This window comes from Paramormyrops kingsleyae, chromosome 19 (genome assembly GCF_048594095.1).
Source record: "Paramormyrops kingsleyae isolate MSU_618 chromosome 19, PKINGS_0.4, whole genome shotgun sequence".
NCBI classification, from domain to species: domain Eukaryota; kingdom Metazoa; phylum Chordata; class Actinopteri; order Osteoglossiformes; family Mormyridae; genus Paramormyrops; species Paramormyrops kingsleyae.
In genome coordinates this window covers 6,032,274-6,057,704 of record NC_132815.1, presented here as the reverse complement: position 1 = coordinate 6,057,704, position 25,431 = coordinate 6,032,274, and the positions used below count along the sequence as shown (strand labels likewise).

The following is a 25,431-nucleotide window of genomic DNA, read 5'->3' as shown; positions in this document are numbered from 1 at the left end:
TTAGATAATGGATGGATAGATGCATGTATAGTCATGTATCACTTAATAATGAGGATGCGGTCTGAGAAATGCATTGTTGTGCGAACATTACATAGAGTGCACTTATACAAGCCTGGATGGTACAGGCAACTACACCCCCAGGTTATATAGTCTAGTATATACAGCAGAGTAGATATATAAACCAGTAACATAGTTACTTATTATCATTATCAAGTAGTACGTACTGTACATAATTGTGTGCTATACTTGTATACATACGACTGGTAGCACAGTAGGTTTCTTTACACCAGCATCAGCACAAATGTGTTGCGGTATGACGTCATGATGGCTTTCAGCTACATTATAATCTTATGGGACCACTGTAGTATTTGAAGTCCGTCGTTGACCGAAATGTTGTTATGTGGCACGTGACCGTTATGAGAGTTCTGCCATTTCTAAGACAGTGTATCTTAACAGATCATCCAGCGATGCATAGGAAAGCACAGACAGATACGAAAAGCTACGCCTGAGCGACGTACGACGTCTCGTTCTCTATGTCAGTGAAGACAAATGTGTATTTGTTACATTTCCAGTGCTAATGTGTGCTGCAATAAACAGAGAAGCTGATAAGGGTTAAACCTGAGTTTGAAAACACATTAGAGGCTAAGCAAATTTTGTCTTATAAAGATCCCAATTTTTTTTCACTCATCCAAGTTTCCTATTTAACCTTTCCACAAAGCTAAACAAAACCACATGCCCAGCTGAGAACTGTGAGCCTTATGGAACCTGAGTGGAAGGGAAAAAAGGTTTCATTTTAATTTATTGCTAATTAATGCAACTTCTTTTATTTAACAGTGATTTTCAACAGGATTCACCAACGATAAATATGTCATTCAAAATTAAAACAGTACTACAGCAAATGGTAAAAGTCTGATTACATAAGCTGCTTAATTTCGAATATATTACAGAGAACACATCCACGTTATTTTTGTTGTTGCTGTTAGGTTGAGGTATAACTAACACAACCATACTAAAAAAAGTTCATGTATTTCAGTTCATCGTACAAAATGTGTCAGTTTCTTATATAAAACATTCTGTCTGTAGCCTAACACCAATGGACGAAGTAATTGCACATGCCGGCGTTGTAAAAATCTGTTTCTCCTGCGTCGTTGATATTTGCCTGCCAGGCCAATATCTTGCATCATAAAGAACTGAAAATAAGTCCGATTTGCACGTAACCCGAGACTTGAAAAGTTCTACGGCTCGTGACAAAGTCGAAGTCGAGCGGGGACGCAGGCACGTGAATAGGGCTGCGTGGGCAACGCAAACGGCTGCCGATCGCGCCGAATTCGCGCGCAGTGTCCTCTCGCGCGCCCCGTATGCGAGGGGATCAAAGGCGGCCCGCTTGGTGTGTTTTGCACGTTTCTTCGTTTATTTTTAGAAGGCAGGGATTCAAGCGAGGACAACGTTTCTACACAGAGGGCTTTTTATTTTCTCCTCAGACTGCTGCACAGCCCCAGCGGCTGACCTACCGCTTCCTCTGCCCCCGTAGCCACCGTGACCACAGCTCCAGGGTGGTGCTACGGAGACACGCTGGAGCTGCTAACTTCAACTAAAAATGGCAAGTTGCTTTTCATTCTGACATCACCCAGATCTAATAAAAGCAGATATAAAATACTACTGCGATGCCTTCTCGTCTAAAGTTTACACATTTAAGACATTCTTTTCCATGTTGTCTCACACTTTAATTATCCCTATGCTCTTATTTCTGTCAGTTTTCACGGCAAGTTCATTTCGCCACATTTAACTTAATTTTACAGCCCTTTCTAAGGTGATGCAATTTTTTCCCCCAATGCATTTGCAAGAATTTCTGTTACCCTTCACGCTTTATACCACTGAAGTCTAGACAGTGAAAACAATCGACTACATGGCATTAAATAGAAATCTAGCTTATAATATGCTTTGATCGTTGGTCATATTTTAACAGTATTTTGGATAGCTCAGTATTTATTCTGAGTTCTATAAATACATGAGCCCTAGAAAAACCATGAAAAGACCCCAAGTGAACTAAAAGTGAGATCCAAGAATGAATAGCAGTCTAACTTTACAGTAAAACAATAATATGATCCCATGAAAGAAGAAACTAGCTTTTCATATTATTTGAGTCAATATTATTTCAGTTACTTTTTTAAAGAAACAGAGGTTTATGAGTAAGAACAGCAGAAAATCCTCAGCATTAGTCCTCAGTACTAGTCTCAGAGACGGTTGTTGTAAATGTAAGCAAAGAGTGGTGAACCACCTCTAGGTACGTTGACTCTGCTACCAGTAACTGATGGGGCGAGTTCACTTTGGCTATTTGTCCTAGCATTTTAAACTGCGTCCCTGGTCCCTTCCTGTCCCCCTACCTTCAGAGATAATGAATGATGGCTTAGAACAAAGACCATGAATGGCCATCTATCGATTTGATCCAGTAGACCATCAACGTTTCCTTTGCCATTTGTCTGGAACCTTTTTCAGTGCTGACATTCTGTTCTACCAGAGTCTCGAGCGGCTCTACTCGCTCGCGTTGCTGAGGTATATATGTTTCTTGAGACACCGTCCCACATATGTGACTCTCGTCTGAGCAGAAGGCCAGTCATTTAAGACTTCAGCTTGAAGCATGTTTCACTGTCACTGTATATACTGTACCAGTCAAAAGTTTGGACACGCCAAGCCGCCTTAAAAGGAGAGTTATAGTGTTGCATCACATGACCTGGCCACCTGACCTAAACACAGCAGAGATGGTTAGGGAAGAGTTTCACCAGAGAGTGAAGGAGAATTAGCCAATGAGTGCTCAGTATGTATGTGGAACCTCCTTCAGGACAGTTGGAAAAGCATCCCAGGAGGCCGCCTCATGGAACTGGCATAGAGGGGACAGTAGGGTCAGTCAGTCCCTGGAGCAATTGGGGTTAAGGGCCTCACTCAAGGGCCCAATGGTGGGATCACTCTGCCAACCACGGGATTTGAATAGATTCCCAACTCAAAAAGTTGCCCCCCCAAAATGAATTATTATTTTTTAAGATACTTTTTTGGTCAATGCATAATATATGTTATTTTGTAGTTTTGATGTCTTTATATAAAATGTAGATAGTAGAACAAAGTAACCATTCTATAGGTGGGTGTGTCCAAACTTTTGACTAGTGATGCATATATGCCGGAATGACCTGTGTAACAGTAATAACTGTGGCTGCGAAAGGATGCCTTCACAGTACTACAGCGAATGGTAAAAGTCGGATTACATAACCTGCTTAATTGCGAATATATTACAGAGATCTCATCCACTTTATTTTCGTTGTTGCTGTTAGGTTGAGGTATAACTAACACGTTTATACAGCATCCCCATGTTCTCAGCTGTTCACATAACGAAGAGAACTAGGATGCTTTCAGTTCTGTAACGGGACGAATACCAGATTTTCAAACTATGTCTCAGCTTTCTTTGTGGTCAAAAATTGGATTTATACCCAGGCTATTTTCTTTGAGTTTTTCCACTGTTGGAGAGGGGACTCGAACAGAACTCGGAGTCTGCGGTTTTATTAAACGTGGCGAAGTGGGTCCAGACATGTTTAACGAGCTCAAGAACATGTACCGAGTCAAGGCAAATTTGCGCTAATATAGTTTAATGTCGACGGCAGCAGATTTTACCGCTGCCGGTCATCAATGAGCATGACCCGCCGGCACTTGAACTTTTACGTGCCGTTGGGAATCGCCTGTGCAGCAGTGATTATGCATGGACACAACTCAGTGGCATTGATATGAGACTAGCATTGCACTGGACCACTATCTTTCCGGCCATTAGCTTTTCAGTCTGTCAGCCTTAATAGACCCAAAAATGAAACCACCCGAATTGGCTCTGTTCTTCATAGCTACAGAGCGGACAATGGGTGAGAGCTTGCTTTCCTCATTTGGGTTCACATTCACAGACACGAAACCTGAATTAATCTCGTTCTCAGTGGATCACGTGTAACTGTGACCGAGACTTCCGGCCAGATAATGGCTCTCCATACCAAGGTGAGGAAAAAACATATGAAAACATATCAAATATATGGAGAGTGCCTCCTTTGCTCGAGGCTGAACAAATTCAGCTCAGCTAATCTCTCCTCAGAAGACCTCTAAGACCAGGAATCATTCTTGTAGTCCTACGTTGAACCCTTTCTAAGGCAGCAATGTCCTTTTTAAGGTATGGTGACCAAGCCTGCACACAATATTCTAGGTGGGGTCTTACCAAGGAATAGTATAGTATTAGCATCACCTCCCCTGACTTAAACTCCACACACGCAGAGATGTAACCCAACATCCTGTTGGCCTTTTTAATTGCTGAAAGAAGTTAACAATCATTCATCTTCAATACCGCTTGTACCGCTTAACCTTGTATTTGAGAATGACTAAACCGATATACACCCACGGGAAAATTTTTTGTCTGACTGTGAATTTATATATATATATAAATTCCTTTTGAAGATCACTTGATGTCATCTTATTATTCATGAGAAACTGTTGGATAAGTTAACGTTCATCTCTGACATTAGAACTTCTACCCTGTACTTGGCAGGTTTCTGGTCATTCCCAGTGTCTACTGCTTGTTGTTTGAACAACACCTTAGAAATTTTGAACCTGGAAGCAATCTGCTGCTTAGCCAGGATTAAACTAGGATTTAAAAATGCAGATTTGTTTAAAAATGTAGAGTGGTCTCTTAATTTTTTCCACAGCTGTATATCATATGTGTGTTGTGTTTATATATAACCTCCATTGTTCAATGAGCCACACAGGATGCATGAACAGATATACAGACGCAAACAGAGAATGTGGATTCTTGTAAGAGGGCACTCTGCTGTGTCCTTCACATTGTAGGGCGGTCAGTGACATGGATGCACATCACTCTTCTGCAGAGTGACCCCGTGACCAGCAGGAGCCCGACAGAGTCCCAGACGCCCCTGATGGACTGCGTGGGTGGAGTCTGCAGGCGTGTTCTGCTGCGTGCGGTTGCCCCTAGAGCAGAACGTCTCACATGTGGACTGCATTAACTTTGCGGTCTGTCCTCTGGAATCGCTGTCCTTTCAACAATCAGACTCTGCTGTGATTTCCTTTTTCAGTAACTATCAAACCATTAACTTATCCTCCTCTCTAACCAAGCGCTATCAGACGGCCGTAATCAAATCGTCCCCATCTCGGTCTTTGACTGTGACATCGGAGATCATACCATCACAAAATGGTGTGGCTGGATTTGGCAGTTTGGTCTCTGTTGGAGTTAATGTGGTTTGCAGTTATATGTAGTGGAAATTTCCCCCGTTCGCATTCCGCATTGATAAAGCAGTCGTCTGTTTTTAACATTCCTGCTTGGATTCCAGTGGTCCCTTCGCTTCCGTTAGCCAGTCTGTTGAATGTCTTCAGAATAAGCCGATCTTGGCACCTGCTGTTTAGGTGTCAGCTGTTTCTTTAAATTGCAAATGGACGTTGGGCTAAGCCCCCTTTAACCTGTTCAAACTGAAATGCTAATTTATATCAAGAACCTTGTTTGTAGGAGCTAGGAGGACTGGCACGTTTGTATCAGGACGGTCTTCCAATCTTACGAAAAAAATAAATAAATTCGCTCAATGCTGGGAGAGCCAGGAGAAGAGAAATCAATTGTCGCCTAAGGAGGTGAGGACTCGCGCTCGACGAACGCCACGATAAATCGCCAGCGGCGACGTGCCCCCGCATCTGAGTCTGCAGCTTTAATTAGAGCCGGTGACATTTGAACTGCTCCGGTTTGTTCTGGAGCCCGGGCCTTTGTCAAACGGCCGTCCGCAGTGCCAGATGCACTGGAGCGGGGCGGGAATACGGAATGTCACACCTATCCAAAGTCAACACCCTGCCGGCACTAGCGCGCTGGAGGAATTTCCGCGTTTTCTGCCGAGTGCTCTTCCTTGTTTTTCTGTGATATACACACATCACGGCCGACCCCTCTACGTAGCCTAATACGTAGACTTGGCTCCTGTTCTCAATTTGGCGAGGGGGGGCCCCACTTTTCCATCACGGGAGCCAAACCGTGGAGAATGAGCCAAGAATATTCTAAGAATGTAGAGTAAGTTATATTTCACTTACCTAATTGCAACCAGCACATTTATTTAAAGCAAGTTTGGGACTGGATCTCTTGGAAAGAGATCTACTGCTGAACCAATCAATTCGCAGGAAGCGGCCGGCAACAGGTTAATTTCTGCAGGATGACAGCAGAGAGGAACTGTGAGACATTTCATGCCGCACATGAACATCTCTGAGTGAGAAATAAATGTTCATTTGACTGGCTTGTACAATGAGACCTCTTGGACCTATTGGCCAATCAACAGCTCCTTAGAGCAGGTAAGTTCGTTTCTTGTGTTTAGTAAGTGGGGATGTGGGGACGACGATATCTTCCACTGCTAACTGGATGGACCACTTGCTATCATTATTGTGAAGTCTAAGTTGGTGTAAAAAGAGTAAAAATCCAACATGAACTATGTTAAGGTGCCTGTTCTGTCCATGTCCTTATATTACAGCCAACTTGCTGACTTAAGTTTGTCATTATTAATTTTTAGTTTGCATTTCTGCAATAAATACTGTGAGTCTGATTTCCAGTTAACATTTCTACTGATCATTGTTATTGTACCAAAGGCCCTTGATTGCTGTAGTCTAAACTGAAATCTTGAGTGTAAGTACGATTATGGAGAACTGAAGTCAGCCACGAGTACCTGTGGGATGGAGAGGAAGACGCCTTTCCTCGGCACTGACGCCATTCTTGGCCCCTAAACCTTCTGCCGCTTGCCAGTGAATGTCAGCAGGCCATCATCAGAACCAATGTGAAAGTCAATGGAAACATCTCACTGTGATATGGCCATGCAGAATGTTTGAAGAACGACAAGTTGTAGAAGGTTCCTTTTTGAAGTTACTCAGCCCTGGGGCTGTTTTATCCCAGATGTATGAAAAATGTCAAATTCTCTCTCTTTTTTGTCTGAATAAGATTTCCAAGTCTCTTATTGTCCATGATGAAATATGCCAAAGCTGATTTTACTTCACAGAAGGTTGTGGAACGATCAGTACCGGCCAATGACAAGTATGTTTTTTTTAATGTATATAAAAAAGGGTGACTATTTTAATAACCCTCTTCACCAGAGATATAACGCTGCAGTCAGCAGCATGATTAACAGCCCCTTCAGTCTGAAAGAGAGGTGTCTGTTTTAGTTTGTGAGGGTTCCTTTGTTTTCACAATGACAGCACACAGACGTCACACTATCGTCTTCCAGAGATGATGGTGCTTCACTCCACAGGCTATCAGGATTGGGATTGCGGCTGCGGCAGACTCTGATGGGATGTATTTGTATAACCATCATTCCTATCTTGTCCTTCTGTGTCGTAGAACATTCATTACACTGGTGGAAATTGTGAAACTAACTTAGAGCTCTGCAAAATTTCTGCAGGTTATACTGAGGAAGCAGGCTAAAAGGAAGCGTTCTCCATCAAAACAGTATTCCTTGGTTGTATTTGCCATTGGTTTTGAAAAATGGTCATGACCCGCTTCCTGTGTAAGTCTGAAGTGTCCTCTGTGACAATGACACATCATGTGACCACTTCTTCTCGAGACCTTCATCCAGTGGAAAGTACAGGGTGTAATAAAAATATTCAGAACTACTCCTTAGGAAAAGACCGTTTGTACTTTCCCTCGGCAAAGCTTTCGAAAGAAGCTCCACGAGCTTTTAACTTGGCTTTTTGCCAGCCGTGTGACTATAACAAAGCACCATTTTAATGGCTGCTGCCGTCTTCAACAAACAAACTGGCACATCGAGTCCAGTTTTTATTTTGAAACGGTCCATGAAAATAGCAGTAGTCTATAGTCTGTGATGTTGTCAGCTTTGCAAAGCGTATTAAACCAGACAGTGCTGAAAGCTTGTTGGATCACTCGGTAAATTGAGACTGGCATCATGGGAAAATGGCAGAATGAAAGGTTTCTTCCAACAGAGGGTGCTTAAATTGGGGGGGGGGGGGCAGTGGCTCAGTGGGTGGCACTGTTGCCTCACACCACCAGCGCTGGGGGTCTTGATTCCCATGTTCTCAGCATGTTAGGTGGGTTTGCTCCTTTTATTGTGGTTTCCTTCTGCAGTTGAAAGACATGCATTTGGGTGACCTGGGATCTCTAAATTGCCCATAGTGTGTGTGTGTGCCCTGTGACAGACTGGTGTCCCATCCAGGGTGTCCCCCTGCCTTGTGTCCCATGCTTCTTTGGATAGACTTCTGCCTCATTATGACCCTGTACCATGTTAGCACTTAATAGATGGTTGAGATGCTTAAAAAGCAACTGAAGTAAGAGACATTTCCTAAGTCTGAATGAGAAACATCTGAGCTATTTTAGATGTTCCTAAACCATATAACCTCTAGATTTTATGCATGCTGAAAAAAATTCTTCCTTGGTGTATATATATAAAGTGAGCATTTTATACTATATGAATGAAGAATAACGACATTCAAAAATGTCATAGCTTTAAACTTACAAGTGGACATGGATAAAATATTAGACAAAAAACAGGTGGTAAATATCACAAGAACTGAAATTAATTGTGCTAATGTGGTAGATTCTCACAGAATAATACAGGCTACAGGTTACAAACGAGATCCGTTCATAAATCTGTCTTTAAGTCCGATTTGTAGCTAAATTTATTTATTATGTACTAAATTTATTTAGTACATAATAATAAAAGTAACGAAGTACAGTACTCGAGCTGATAAACCACTGAAGCCGTGCAATGCTTTCGTGAGTGTCACAAAGTAGGGTGTGCATTTGTTATTACCAACCATTATATTTAACTTAAATGTGTAATATTATAGGCTTTGTGGAAATCCATAACTATGAGTTGTCCATAAGTCGGTCGTTATTTAACCGCGGACTGCCTGCATATGCCAACCTTCAATGTTTACCCAAAACACAGATGCTGAAACAATGGGTTCTGTTAATAGCGACGTGTGACCATCGATTTTGAACACTATTATTTACTTTCCTTTCATGCTTATGGTTTTCTGTTGTTCATTGCAAAGTTGGGTGTTTGACATTTAGAGGAAGGTGTAAGAATTTATTTAGGTACATAAGTTAACTGAGTGTGTCTCCTCAGACTGGTACAAAATTCCACAATGTGGCTAAATTAGCAAATTATAAGGGCAGCTAGCAAAACCTTAGAACAATCAGAATGCAGAAAAGGGAGAATGAGGCTATATCACTCATCCGAAAATGTAAAAACCATTTAACCACTTACAAAGTCCCAAACGCAGAATTTCAAGTGTTTAACCAGATGTACGGAGGTCTGTTGCTGCCAGTATAATATTGTTTGGCGTACTGAATGTCTTCTGGATGGTTAAGTGGATAAACTGGATCTCAGGTGGTTGGAAGAGTAAGGAAAACAAAGCAGTGGAGCAAGCAAATGATAGTGTCCTGACCCAGCTGAGGTTGTTGGCCGACCAGGAGGGACTCTCTCTGGACTATAATGAAACCTTGGCTTTTCAGCTTGCTGTTTATCCCATTAGGGTTTTGACTTCCATTGCGGGGGCTTGGGTTTCTGTTCTAACAATGCAGAAGCGGAAGAAAGTGAAGAGTCTCTTTTGTTTGGAAAGATGGACACAAGGAGCACTGGACAGGTTGCGAAGGGTAGGGGTGCTTCCTGGAACTGGCCCTGGACCTGTTTTTCTCATGTACTGTACGCCAAGCTTGACACCGACATAATGTAACATTTAAAAATTGTTTTAAAGACATAAATGGTTTTAAGACCCCTGTGTTTCCTCGCACTCAAGGTCAGCACACAACTGCACACACCATTAGCTGAAACCAAGGAACAGATACAGGAAACTGAAAATCTGATGCTTCTTTTAAAGGGAATGAGTCTACAGACCGTGAAGTACGCGTGATTGAGATACGCTTAATTTCACGTATAACATTATCTTCTACTCCTGGATGAACGCTTTGTTTTATTATAGCCAATAGCCATTGCACTCCTTCTTCATTTTATTATACTGATGAAATTGCCACTTCACTATTTTCACCTTTAAGCTGCAGTGATGCTGGGGCCTGTTGCAGGAAGCAGAAGATACAAGGCATGGAGACACCATGGATAGGACACCAATAACTAGAGCTTCTTAAGTAAGCATTGCTGTCAGACCTTCCACTACTTATGAAATGATGCTTTATTTGTACAGGTTCATTGAAATGCTTTTTTAAAATAAATAAATATATATATATATATATATATATATATATATATATATATATATATATATATATATATATATATATATTGTATCTTGCTGTAGTTTGAGACACACACACAATTGAGAAGTTGGGTCCAAGCATAGGGTCTGGCCTTTTACCCAACAGCTTCAGAGGCTTGCTCAAGAGCCCAACTGACACATGACTCTTCAAGGTTGAGGCTTGAACCAATAACCTTCTGATTATAGACGCAAACGCTTAACCAAATGAGCCATACATTCACCATCATCCCCAGCTGCTCTTATATATCTCTAAAGTATTACACTCGACCCGCCCCCTTCAATGACATGACAGGTTGTTTCATACGCAAACCACATTTCCACTGCAGCTCTTTTTAAAGCAATTTTGGTGTCTTGAACAGTAGCATATGTAAACACCCTGTGCCACCAACACCTTCCTCTCCACTCAGATTCCACAAGAAAGGACATTTTTCCAGACATTTCCAAAGGGCCGCGTTTGGCTGGAGTAATGCTATAACCCATTGTTCCTCCTTTTTGTTTATTTTATCTCAGTGCCCTGCAATTCACTTCCCAGCAAAACCATCGTACTTTCTCTCAATTCCTCAAAGAGATTGTTAAATGAAATGACAGTAAATCTGTAATATTTCCTTCGTTTTTCACTTCAATGAAAGTAGCTATGAAATTAATAATAAAATAACCCATGACCAACATATAACTGTATTACTAAGCTCAGATAAAAGACTAAAAGCAACAGATTTGGAGGAAGACCAAGGACGTGTGTGCAGTGTAAATAAGGTATATCTATTTACCCTTTATTGTTGTATATGACACCTTGGTGTGAATCAGACACACTTTATAACAGTGTTTCCCAACCCGGTTCTCGGGGACCCACAGACAGTCCACATTTTTGCTCCCTTCCAGCTCCCTGCCAGACAGTCCACATTTTTGCTCCCTCCCAGCTGGGGCGGGAGCAAAAATGTGGACTGTCTGCAGGTCCCCGAGGACCGAGTCGGGAAACACTGTAAAACGTATTACACATGAGTAGTAAGAGTATAAAGGGATAATATGTAAAAAAAAAAAGGTGAAAATGATTTCAGATGTCTTGTGTGCTCAATGAAGCACATTCTTCGGGTTTGTTGTTCACTTGTAACTCTTGCCACTGTTTCCTGCTCTAACCGCTGCTGATTTTCATGCGACGATGATGAATTTGTTTACTTCGGTCTGGTCCACAAGCAAAGACCACCATGGCGAGTCCAGTGCCAGTGCGGGGTACTTTTCCTTTGTTTTCTTTTTTTGCCACTGAGACTAAATGCACTGAGCTGGAGAACGTGTGAGCCATTAAAAGCAGAACCAGGCGCGAATAGCGAACAAACAGCTAAACAAACCCAACGAGGTGCTAATTAATAATCAAAGCACAGCGGCACCTTCTTCCAGGGAGCCTGAGTCTGGCGGAGGCTTGTGACGCTGCAAACATGGTGTTCGGCAGCTTTACTAGCTGTGTCGCAAGGCTGGTTTTTAGTTCTGTGTCGAATTTACACTGTCAGCTATGGCTGAGGGCCGTAGAGCTGAGTACCCTACGATATAGCCTGATGCAGATCTCCCAAGAACTGCAACGGCAGGCATCAGGTTACGTCATGGAGCACTTGGCTATACCGTCCCTGATGGTGTGGATTCTATAGAGAAGCATAAATTAGCCTGAAGTTTGGCTTTCAACTGCCTTTCACTTCCACACACTGCTGGAGTAACAACAGAGGAGATCGGTGTCAGCTACTGACAGACAGCACTGTAGATTAGCTTATGCTCCTACTCTTAGTCAGTTTAAAAACGTAGTAGTTAAGTTACCTTGAGGACTTTCTGTGTTTTTGGTTGTATGCAGTGGATTACAGTTTGAAATCTTTTTTTTTTTTTTTTTAACAAATGTGTGAGGAATTTATAATATGGTCAATTTAAACTTTTGATGATTTAGTGCAAGATGTACATTACTTATTTTTTCATATACTTTTTAAATGTCAATATAGCCGAAACTATCTGAGAATGCAAGTTAGCATTGCACTTTTCTGAGAGAGATTTTCAAGAGAACACAAAAAAAAAGTCATTCCCTGGCAGTATATTTTACCACAAGATTGAATCAGGAGGACTGTTTCAGTGAAAAGCCAGTTACAGCCTCCATGTCTCTGCATGTTTTGGTCTTTGTGAATATTTGACCTACTCTTAAAGTTTACTCATTCATTTTCTAACCACTAGGTCAGAGTTACAAGGTGACTTGTAGTCTACCCCAGGCAGCACAGGGCTGAGGTACACCAGTCCATTGCAGTGCACGTATTCACCCACAGTCTATGGCCAATATAGAGAAAACCAGTTAGCCTAACTGTATGTCTTTGGACTGCAGGAGGAATCCAGAGTACCCAGGGAGAACCCACCAACACAGGGAGAATATGCAACACAGGGAGAACCCACCAACACAGGGAGAACCCACCAACACAGGGAGAATATGCAACACAGGGAGAACCCACCAACACAGGGAGAATATGCAACACAGGGAGAACCCACCAACAAGGGAGAATATGCAACACAGGGAGAACCCACCAACACAGGGAGAATATGCAACACAGGGAGAACCCACCAACACAGGGAGAATATGCAACACAGGGAGAACCCACCAACACAGGGAGAATATGCAACACAGGGAGAACCCACCAACACAGGGAGAATATGCAACACAGGGAGAACCCACCAACACAGGGAGAATATGCAACACAGGGAGAACCCACCAACACAGGGCGAAGGTTGTCATTGTTAGGATTAGGGTTTTGCCCATAGAAATGAATGCACAAAGATATGAATACAAATGTGTTTGTGTGTGTATGATAAGTGTGTGTGTGTGTGTGTGTGCGCGCATGTGTGTGTGTCCGATGAGTGTGTGTGTGTGTGTGTCCGATGTGTGTGTGTGTGCATGTGTGTGTGTCCGATGAGTGTGTGTGTGTGTCCGATGTGTGTGTGTGTGTGTGTGTGCATGTGTGTGTTGTTTTCTGCCCTGTGCTTCCTAGGATTGGCTCCAAAATCACCGTGACCCTGATCAGGATAATTGTTTAGAAAATAGATGGATTATCTTTTAAATGGTTTGAAAAGGGATTTTGTTTTTCCTTTTACTGGCTTCTTGTTGGGCAGCACTGTGACCTCACACCTCCTGGCTGGGGCTCCAGTCTCTCCCCAGCTCCGTGTGTGTGCTGCTGGCCCATGCATGCATGCTTTCTGATTTCCAGAATGTTGGACTTGCTGCTCTGTTGAGTTCACACACAGGCAAATCCAGGGCAGAAAGCATTAAAGGTGCATCATTTAAATGGTCTAGACAGACGTGAAACCGCTTATTGTTGACTAAATCACATAAATGCTGTTTTGCAGTATGAACTAAAGGCTCTTTGAAGAGATCATTTCACCTCTTTCCTGTTGCACCTCAATATAAGGGTTTTTCAAAAATTATTATTTAGGCAAAAATCTGTGTGACTGAACAGGAATGTGAAGTTATCATGTGGCAGGTTCTCACTATTTCACACGCACTAATAGAATAACTGGCCAGCTTCAGCTTCTTGTCATCCTGCTGTCTAGTGCAGATGTCTGATGTGGGACGTATCAATGAACAGCATGTGGCTTGGAGACGATCTGAATGTGACTTGTTCAGGTGCATCCAGAAGCGACCACAGGAAAACCAGGAAGCCTGGTCCTCCATATCTCCACCTTGCATCTTACTCTGGCCAACGTTTACAGCACAGGGCACGCCGTTTACGCCGGCATTGAGGTATACTGCAATGCTTTACAGCCAGGGTTATTATTGTTAATGAAAATTAAAATTACGAGAAAACATGTTTGTGAACTAAAATGAGACCCAAAAATGTACTTAAAAAACTAAACACTAAACTAAATAAAAACTATAAATATTGCTTAAAAAACTAAACAAATGGAATAAAAACAAACATCAAATAGTTTCTGCTACCATTTTTAAATACTATTTAGCTAAAGCAATGATTTGTTTAATTGCCTTTAATAATACCTGAAACATGTTTTCTCCATTTTCAGCTTTATTAGTATAATGTGCACTGTGTATTCATGTTGGAATCTCTAAAGATCAACAGACACATAAAATAGCTCCTCAACTTTCATTCTATCCCTATAAATAAAATTAAATATACTGTACAGTATATATAGATGAAATAGAAATATATGTTTAAAATACAAATTAATAAAACCATGCTGAAAACTAACTAAAACTAGCCTGGATTTCAAATTAAAATTGAATGTGATATAAAATTCAAATAAAAAAAATCAAAACCATGGATGCAGTAAAGGGAAAAAATAATTATTTACTTTGCAATTCTCTTATAATCATCTGAAAACTAAGGCCTGCATGAAACTTTGAGATTTCTGAGATTCCCTGATCTGCCTGGTTTTCTTCCCCACACTAAACCCTTCATACGGAAACATTCGTTTGTAATAAAATGTTCTAATACCCCGTGTTACTACCAAGCATGCAACCTTGCTGGAAACCAGGTCCCCCTAATAACTGTAGCACTGTATGTTCTTTTGCTCGTATGCTGTTTATGGGGGGCTATTTTGTTGATCTCAACATCTCTGTGATGTGCAAAGCAACTATATTGGCCTTTCTGAGGTTGTAACAATGTTTTTCTGCTTACCTCATGTATCAAAAGCTCACAATTTCTTTTATTGGTGACACTGCTGAGCATGGATGTGCATTCCATCCTTCAGTCCCTACACATTTGATCAGATATGCACATGTAACACATCTGTTACTTAGAGGAATTGACTAATTAAGCCACACCCATTGCTGAGACACATGTATAATTAAGCACACGGTCAGGCAATCTCCGTAAATAAATATTGACAGCAGAATGGGTGGCTGTACAGGAGAGATTAACTTGGCGCCAGTTTGCTAAATTTCCGCCCTTCCGGCTATCCTTGTCTACCAAAAATGAAGTGACAGAAGCGGAAACGTTTGGAAGCAAGTTTAGTTGTGACAAACTTTGCCACACAAACTCACAGAAAGGGACCTGATCACCCAGCATCAATACCCAACCTGAATGGCAGGACACAAGCTCACAGAAAGGGACCTGATCACCCAGCATCTATACCCAACCTGAATGGCAGGACCCAAGCTCACAGAAAGGGACCTGATCACCCAGCATCGATACCCAACCTGAATGGCAGGACACAAGCTCACAGACCGGGACCTGATCACCCAGCATCAATACCAAACCTGAATGGCAGGACACAAGCTCACAGAAAGGAACCTGATCACCCAGCATCTATACCCAACCTGAATGGTAGGACACAAGCTCACAGAAAGGGACCTGATCACCCAGCATCGATACCCAACCTGAATGGCAGGACACAAGCTCACAGAAAGGGACCTGATCACCCAGCATCGATACCCAACCTGAATGGCAGGACACAAGCTCACAGAAAGGGACCTGATCACCCAGCATCTATCCCCAACCTGAATGGCAGGACACAAGCGCACAGGAAAAGCCCTCCAGAAATGTTCCAGTATTGAATGGAAAGACTTCCCTGAAGAAGGCCTTTATAACAGCAATGAGCCACCGACTTCATACAAGTACCCTTGGTTTCGGGACTAGCTGGTGTCCCCATATTTTTGACCATATAGTGTAAAAGATTGAGATGCTGACATACAACTAGAAACTTTTCAAACAGCTGTTGCCTTCCTGTTTTTATATTTTATATATGCTTCCCACTAAAACCAGATCAATAAATTAGCCAACTGGATAAAAGAGAATCTTTTATTTATTTGTGTACCAGTCGTTGGTTTTACCTTATCGCCGTGATTATGTTTTGTTTTTTTTTGTGCTTGTCTCAGCTAATGCTGTCGAGCATTTATAAGCTGTAATTACTTAACTGTTTGGACAAGCTTTGTCAGAGCGAGACAAGGTGTAATAACCCTCTCATGGTTTTTACAGCCCACAAAACAGCTTAATAAACAGTAGCAACCATGTTACCTGCTGGGAATGCTTCGTCTGTTGGTAGCAGGCTGTCGAAACAGCGGGGCGTATCACAAGAGGCATGCTCACGGCACGGCCCCTTGCAGATGTCGCCCTCCCCACAGGCCTGCATCGTGCCCCTCGCACCCCGTGTTAACATTTTACTGGACAAATATGTGTCGGGTGACCGTTGGCCGTCTTCAAAAGTGCCTCGGCGTCTTCAAAAAGCAAGCAGCCGTAAAAATTCGCTGTTGCTATGAAAGGGATTAATGGCCTCGCCACGAAAGAAGAGGATGGAAAAAAGAGAGAGAGAGGGCAAAATAAAGACTAATAAAGCAGTCACAGCTGCCTTGGAGGACTCGAGAAGTGCACCCAATGCTACTTCAGTGCAGGAGCTAGCCACCGCTAACAGGAGCTAGCCTCAGCTTCGACCGATGGCGATCATGAGCCTTTACCCGTAAAGACGTGCACTTGGGATGGGAATTCTCCTTCAGGGTAGAGCCTGGAGTGTTCCTTGCTTGAAACAAACACATAATTGACGCCAAACACATGACCGAAACTGGTGGATTCTCTGCCACACACACAAACATCATAAAGAGCAAACGTTACTCATTACGGGTGCTGCATGGTACACAACTGCTTTCAGTGTTTACCTCTGCAGACTATACTGCAGCACCTACAGTACACAGATTGCACAAACACATCCCCACAGGACCTAAACAGCCTGGAGACATGGCCATTAGTCTAAGTCAATCATCCCAACTAAGAGCCAGCCCAAGCTGTCAAGCCCAGTACATGAACCTAAATCTTGTCCAAACATGACTGAATAACAGAAGAACCAGTGAACTTACAGCATCACTTCTGACACTGTGGGAGATGTCAGAGGAGTATAATTGTCTTAAATGCATTCATTTGTGGCCTGAAATTACAGGTTAACCTTCTATATGTGAGGTTTCATGCTATTTACCTGAAACGGCTGTCATTTTTCTGCCTTTGTGAAAATACCAACCATTGTGTTATCAAAACAGAGCTTGGGACAGCCTGTCAAGGTAGCTGAAAAACATCCATCTGCTCCACATGCATATAGGAAACTCAGCATTAATCAGTCTGTGTTGTTGTATGATTCAATTTACCACATATTTATTATGTATACATACTAAATTCAAATTTTATTTTACGATTATTTTCAGATCACCTAAAAGCATGTGAATACAGCACAAGCCAGTAAAGAAATATTCATCCACCTATTTACCCTGGTCACGGTCATGGTTGGGGGGGGTCGGGGTGGGGATACCCTAGGCATCGTATATAGGGATTAGCTCATGGATATAAGGTGTTTATGACACCCTCAAGCCCTACCCAACCCTAACCTTCACCATAAGTCACCAGACAAAATACAAGATTTTGGGCATTTTTAGTTTTTTGATTGCAGTCACAAATTTTTATAAAATTGACTTTCCCCTTGTGGGAATGGGGAAAAAATCACCCACACAAGGTTAAAATAACAGGTTTTTATCACATTGTGGAGACATTTGATCCCCACAATGTAATAAATACATGGCCACACACACACACACACACACACACATGCAGAGTTAATAAATGCCACTGGATAAATTATCTTACACTGAAGTCAGACCTCCACATGGTCCACATGGTGTGACAGACCTCATTACATGGCTGCCACTAATACAGACCATTGCTTGGTTAATTACAAACCAAAGTATTTAACCATCAAGCTCCACTGCTTTCCAAACAAGATTAAAAGCCATTGAAGATACGCTGCATGCTAAGATCAGTTTTTAACAGCAAGTTTCGATGAAAAGAATTTGCAATTACAAGCGACTACAACTATCAGTGTGGAGTTAAAGATTTTTCTTTTCTCTACCAGCCAGAGGAGATTCTTGTCTGGAGAAAGTGGCTTCATGTTCTGTGTAGCTGGTGAAAAACCAGACTCTGTTCTTTTTTCATCAGTTAAGCACTCCAGTTTTACACTCCTATCATGAAATGGCTGGTATTCACTGAAAGACGTCTGCTGTTTTGGTCTATACTTCAAACAGAGCAGTAATTCTCATGAGGCACAAAAGCAATCAAGCTCTGATTGCTGGAGTCATCCACGGTGGCTATTATGTGCAATCTTTGGTAATGTTGCAGCCAGCTGAATGATCTGCTGTCCCCCTTTTTTTGTGTTTTCATGTCCTCATGAAAAAAAGCAAAAGGGATATGAGGAAGTGTCTTCGTGGAAGTGCGTCACGAAAGAGTAGAAAACCAGAACAGTCGAGTTGGAATATCGCTCATTATTGAGCATGTGAACAGCCCCATCAGAGGTGCTGAACTGTGCCCTCTTCAGGATGGTGTGAGAAAATCACGGGATGGCTTTTGTTGGCTTCTGCTGTGGGCCTGATCCCGGAGGGGCCTCACCTGACTTTCCAGCAAGATTAACTCTGTATCCTTTATTCCTACTCATCTCATCATTCAGGAGGTTCGGATTACGCTAAGACCAGTTCGCACTTCGCTCGTTGGCCAAGCGCAGAAATTAGCCTTTTCGAGATTTAGGGGCCCCAACACAAAACACGAGCAGTACAGTTCAGGATTGAGGTCATGTAGACGCGTAATCTACCATGGATGCGAAAGGACGCCTGGCTATACTGAAAAATTCTTCATCAGAGGATCATGCTATTCAAAAATACACTGTCATTCAGAAATGTAGCTCTGTGTTGAGGGTTCATCTGCTGTTAGCATTGATATCGATTCCTTTAGTAGGCGCTTCTATCCTGACCTAATCAGCCTTTCAGTTAAATCATTATCTGCCTTTTACTACCCATTTTCACAGCTATGATTTTACTGAATTGAGGGTCAAGTAACTGAAATTAACTTTTTAAAAAAAGGTTTGTAATGGAGCAACATTCAGTCAATCCGTAAGGCATCTGTCGGTTTAGCCACTTTGCTGTCATGTGACTGATGGATTTCAGAGCCCTTTATCATTTTACCTTACTATTCCCTTTCTGTTTGCTTGCGTTTACGTCTTGCAGAGATGTAGCCTAGCCAACCGCTAAACCGCTAAATGCTCCACTATTGCTCGGTCATGCCAATATGCAGCACGCCCATAGTAAAATATATTTCTTCGTTTTAAAAGGGCATATTGAATGCAGGGGTTATGATGTCATGCAGTCTTTGCCTGCACACGTCTTTCCTGCTGGATACTTTAGTCATCAGCCCCTCATTAGAGAAGCGGGGATAGCTGTGAGTAATTAGGGGAGTCTTTCGCTCTGCAGGTAACGGGCGTGGCCAGCAATGCGTGTCCTCCACCCTGCCGCACTTATGGAATGAGACATGTGTTCCTTATTGATGTTCTGCTAGTCCTCAGTGACGGCTGTGGTCCACACATTCACTCTGTTAGAGGTAATCATCTCTTTCCTGCTATATCCAGGGGAATTGGACATGCATGGATATCCTGGCAGATTAATAGGGCCCAGCACAGTATCTGGGGCCCCCTGTTCGTCAAAACCTACTGAGGGCCCCTCAGGCCAGCATTTCTTCACCACCAAGAGAAGGGGCCCAACGTGACATTTTGTCAGGTGGTCCAGGATTTCTACACTTACACATCTACAGTGTAGCAGATGCTTTTGTCCAAAGTGATGTTCAAATGAGGCAAATAGCACATTTCAAACATTCATGCTATCAAGGGGTCGCCTAGGCATAAGTGCAGCTAGGTCGAGCTTCCTGTGAATGCCCAAGTGTGAGCTACCCAAACTGCTGCACAGTTACAGCTTCCTCAATAAGTGCAGCTAGGTCGAGCTTCATGTGAATGCCCAAGTGTGAGCTACCCAAACTGCTGCACAGTTACAGCTTCCTCAATAAGTGCAGCTAGGCCGAGCTTCCTGTGAATGCCCAAGTGTGAGCTACCCAAACTGCTGCACAGTTACAGCTTCTTCAATAAGTGCAGCTAGGTCGAGCTTCCTGTGAATGCCCAAGTGTGAGCTACCCAAACTGCTGCACAGTTACAGCTTCCTCAATAAGTGCAGCTAGGTCGAGCTTCCTGTGAATGCCCAAGTGTGAGCTACCCAAACTGCTGCACAGTTACAGCTTCCTCAATAAGTGCAGCTAGGTCGAGCTTCCTGTGAATGCCCAAGTGTGAGCTACCCAAACTGCTGCACAGTTACAGCTTCCTCAATAAGTGCAGCTAGGCCGAGCTTCCTGTGAATGCCCAAGTGTGAGCTACCCAAACTGCTGCACAGTTACAGCTTCCTCAATAAGTGCAGCTAGGCCGAGCTTCCTGTGAATGCCCAAGTGTGAGCTACCCAAACTGCTGCACAGTTACAGCTTCTTCAATAAGTGCAGCTAGGTCGAGCTTCCTGTGAATGCCCAAGTGTGAGCTACCCAAACTGCTGCACAGTTACAGCTTCCTCAATAAGTGCAGCTAGGCCGAGCTTCCTGTGAATGCCCAAGTGTGAGCTACCCAAACTGCTGCACAGTTACAGCTTCCTCAATAAGTGCAGCTAGGCCGAGCTTCCTGTGAATGCCCAAGTGTGAGCTACCCAAACTGCTGCACAGTTACAGCTTCCTCAATAAGTGCAGCTAGGTCGAGCTTCCTGTGAATGCCCAAGTGTGAGCTACCCAAACTGCTGCACAGTTACAGCTTCCTCAATAAGTGCAGCTAGGTCGAGTTTCCTGTGAATGCCCAAGTGTGAGCTACCCAAACTGCGGCACAGTTACAGCTTCTTCATAAGTGCAGCTAGGTCGAGCTTCCTGTGAATGCCCAATTGTGAGCTACCTAAACTGCTGCACAGTTACAGCTTCTTCATAAGTGCAGCTAGGTCGAGCTTCCTGTGAATACCCAAGTGTGAGCTACCCAAACTGCTGCACAGTTACAGCTTCTTCATAAGTGCAGCTAGGTCAAGCTTCCTGTGAATGCCCAAGTGTGAGCTATACAAACTGCTGCACAGTTACAGCTTCTAGCTCCATGCCTGACTGGATCTCAGCAGGGCCTTCCAGTTTTGATTTTTCTTTTTAATTTGGAATGACTTCTAAAACCCAAATCTTACCACGACCCACTAGAGGCAATTATATTGTCAGCTGGAAAAGGATCTCACGGGGGCGGCGGGATTTTAAATGTGCTCCGTTAAGCATCAGAATATGACTCAGCAACCAATCACTTAAAGTGCAGCCTGAGATGACAATTTAAATGATAGGACTAAACCCTGAGGAAAGGCCAAAGCCATTAGTTGGTAGGTACGATTCCACATTTTCGCTTTAGTTTGGGAATAAATTTAATCTTTGACTCCAACATGCTCTGCAAATTACAACTTTGCTTTAATAGAGGATATTGCCTCGGCATGAGTTTTCCTGCCTCCCGACCCCTGAAAAAAGCAAAATCATGAAGAATTGGGTTTGTTCTGTGTGATTAGTGGTAAATCATTGTTTTGCTCTTTTCATCTCTGCATTTCAAATAAGCTTTTACTTCAGATACTGACGTCATCCCTTGGCTGGCTCTGGTGGACCGAACCGGATGCTTTAATGTGTTTTTCTTTAATTACTACTCTACGATATATTGTAGCCCAATTACAGTTGATGACAAAAAAAGAATTTTGATCAGTACTGTCAGAGGTCTCCAAGCCAAACCTTCCAAGGCCAAAATGTCTTTATTTGGTCACTTGTATAATGTAAAAGGCAGAAATTAATGGAATGATCTACTCATAACGACAATAATGGATGTTGCCTTTGTTTCTAGCAGCAGGCAAGTGCCAAGGAAATTTCCTGGATGTTTATTTTTATTTTGTGCCCCCATTTGGCTTGTGGGAGTTTTACTTATAGAAAAATGTTCTGAGGGCATAAGGAACAATGATTGATTCAGAGAGATAACCAATCAAATTGTAGAAGAGGTGGGTCCAGGCAACTAGAAGAGGCGGGACCAAGACAAATGATTGGTTGGTCCCATCTCCTCTATTTGCTTGGACCCACCTCTTCTACGATTTGATCGGTCTCTCTCTGAACCAATCATTGTTCCTTCTGCCCTCAGAACATTTTTCTATAAGTAAAACTCCCATGAGCCCCCAGTAGTCACCAAAAATGGATTCCATTGTAGATATGTGTTACTAGATTTGCTAGAATGCTAGATTTTTACCATCTAGATTTAGTAGAACTCTTTTTGGATGAGTGAACCCACAAAATAATATGGGCGACACACACTCACAGATACCCTCCCAAACTAGAAACTTATTTAGTCTGTATGTTGGTTAATTGTCAGTTGGTTAGCAGAGAGATTTAAGGACCTTGGTATAAAATTGGAATTTAGGAAATTAACGTAAAGCTTTTTTTTTCCCCTCAGGATTCGGTGAACGGTTCTGGTTAGGACTAACTGTTTCGCAAGCTGTTCACACCTCAGCCTGAATTCTCGGTCACCGTGTGAAGGATGGGGACACGGCGATGCCGGGAACCGCACTGGTACGACGTGGTAACCGACCGCAGCAGGCGCGAGCCAAGTGAGGAGCTGTGGAACTGTGGGAGCGGGGAGGGAAAAAAGCAGAGAGCGCGTGGAATACTGGTAGCCTTCTGTGGTTCGGAAGGGCCCCGCCCAGCACGGTCAAACCCCGCGTGCCTCCCACAGCCCGTAAACAAGTCGCCTGAGGGCCTAGTTTAAGCTCTGTGTTGTCCTTATTAAAACACAGAGGAGGTGCTGTGCTGCTTCAGCTGCCTTGGCACAGAGAACAAAACAGGAGAGACAGACTGAGACAGGTTTCTATAACAGCAGAATATGTGGGTCATGTGACTGAGACGGTCACCAAGCCAGATCTGCAGCCAAACGGGGTTTGAGGACCTCAAGTGTGTTGGCTTTTTTTTTCTCTGCAAGAAGAGAGAAAAATCCTTAAAAACAGGAGACTGACCGTCTCTCTCTCTTTCTTTCTCTCCCTCCCTCTCTCTCTCTAATTTCTTTAATTGCAGAATGTGTGGGTCATGTGACTAAGACGATAACCAAACCACATCTTCTGCCAAACAGGGTTTAAGGACCTCGAGAGGAGAAAAATCCTAATGAACAGGAGACTGACCATCCCCCTCTCTCTCTTTAATTTCTTTAATTGCAGAATGTGTGGGCCATGTGACCGAGACAGTCACCAAACCAGATCTTCAGCCAAACGGGATTTGAAGACCTCGGGAGGAGAAAAATCCTTAAGAACAGGAGACTGACCATATCTTTCCCTCTCTCACTGTCCACCAAAGCATAATTATATGTCATCAGTGTGACTCTTCATTTTTACTGAGGCCTTCACACATGGATGAGCTGGCAGCTGGGAGATCGACTTTTTCAAGTTTCTTTAATTGCAGAATGTGTGGGTCATGTGACTGGGACAGTGTGAGTGTCCTGCTTTGTTTATTTCTGTTGGGGTTAGGACACAGTTAGACGGTAGAATCTCAGAAGAATCTCAGGAATTGCAACAGTGGTTGTACTCTAATTATTGAATCATTAATTTAATACACAATTGCTTGATCATTTATTGGTATGCAGACACAAGAGGCTGCAGTAGATTGGAACTCACACACTATGCATCTCAATTAATATAGACGTTGCTCTCAAAAGCCACACGAAGAGAAAGTAGCTGCTGCGTTCAAAAGCTTTAAATGGCAGAAGATAGTTAAAGCAAAGACCACATCACATGGGGAGAGCTATGCTTGCAACTTGTAATTATGTTTGAATTGTGGTAACCAGAAATAATTACTTCTATTTTTTTTTTTTGCAGCGATTCACATAGTCTGAGATACAAGTCTGCTTCACATGGTTCCACTTTGCAAGCTTTCAGGGAAACAAACAAATTGCCCCCAATTGGTTGAGCAGACATTTTGACCCGAGGGCTAGACGTACGATCAATAATGGGTGGCAAATGGAAACTGTTATTTAAGCCGGCTTTAATAGCTGATTCATGGTTCCTCTTTGGAACTTTAATAAAACGTTTATATGGCTGTGCGGCATCGGTATATTGAAATGTGGCGAAGGCTCGACTGCATGGGGTGTATAAAGTCTTTCTGGAGGTCTAACCGACGAGGAAAAGCTATACAACATGAAACAGTAGTCATCAGAAGATTTAGCCGCTAATTCGGCATCTGTACTACATTATAAATAAAAGCCAGAACGTTCAGAGTAGTTCAGAATAGTGGGATTTTGAGTATGAAAGCATTTGTATTGCAGCTAACAGCCTGTCTTTGTCATGGCGGCTACAATTAAACCTCTGATAGCTCTGGTACCGCTGTTAGAGCTGTGATCTCACCACGGTGTTACTTTATTAAACAGGTGTGTAGGCTTTCTGAAAGGAGCCTCTGACTGCCAGAACTGTCCCGACATGGAGTGACTTTTTTTTTATTTAATTTTTTTTTCAATAGAGCGAACTGTGTTGTTATTGTTCTGTTCATCTTGGGGGGCCCAGACCAACGAGACCTGAAAAGAAGGTTCCAGAAGAAGGGTCCCCTTTGCTGGATCGCAGAGGGTAAAGCGTTGGTGGAGGCTGCCAGGTCACATCTCTCTCCCACACGCCTTTTCTCTGCTTTTCTCCAGGGCAGAGTCACAGTGGTTTTCTCAGTCTGGACCTGGGGCTGCAGGGGACACCTTTGTTTTTGTGATAATTTTGTGTCTCTGAGAGCATTAATACATTTTCTACATATACTTGCTGGGTGCAGGTGTACCAATGATACCAATGATAATGTCATTAATGCATATACCAAATTCCAATACAGCACCTGCCTAGTATCAGACTTACACAAATATAAAAATATATAGACTGAAAACATATACTGAAATATAGTACGCTGATTGTTTTTGTTTTCCATTTATTTCACAATACATGTCACAGGTCTATTTCTGCTTCATGTACATGAGGCTATTATGCAGAAATCTTATTACTGAAATATATTACAAGGAGGTTTATTGCATATAAAGTCACGTACATGTGTATGAAGTGATATATGTAATACGTGATATCATATTAAGAGTGGAAATGGCATTTTTGCTTATTTTTGGTAGAAGAACGTGGGTTTGATGGCTGGGGGCTAGAAGCTTCTGCTGAAATTTGCGGAATGATATCCCAGGTCGGCAGATGAGTTTAGAAACCCGGTGTGGCGAGTGACTGCATTAATAAACGGGGGATGTAGCTAGAGGTGGTGAGGTTACGCTGTGTTACCTCACTCCCGTAAAACTTTA

At 42.7% G+C, this 25,431-nt stretch overlaps 1 long non-coding RNA gene across 3 annotated transcripts; it reads left to right on the top strand.

Moving 5' to 3' along the window:
* The first annotated feature begins 1,395 nt into the window (after positions 1–1,395).
* Positions 1,396–25,078, top strand: LOC111836119 (uncharacterized). Of its 3 annotated transcripts, none has more exons than XR_011984232.1 (5): positions 1,396–1,600; positions 4,905–6,354; positions 10,061–10,150; positions 22,573–22,688; positions 23,327–25,078. It is a non-coding gene; the product is annotated as an uncharacterized lncRNA (long non-coding RNA). The 3 variants fall into 3 exon arrangements; XR_002836350.2 differs by having other exon boundaries at positions 4,867–6,354; XR_011984233.1 differs by lacking the exon at positions 10,061–10,150.
* The last annotated feature ends 353 nt before the right edge of the window (positions 25,079–25,431 follow it).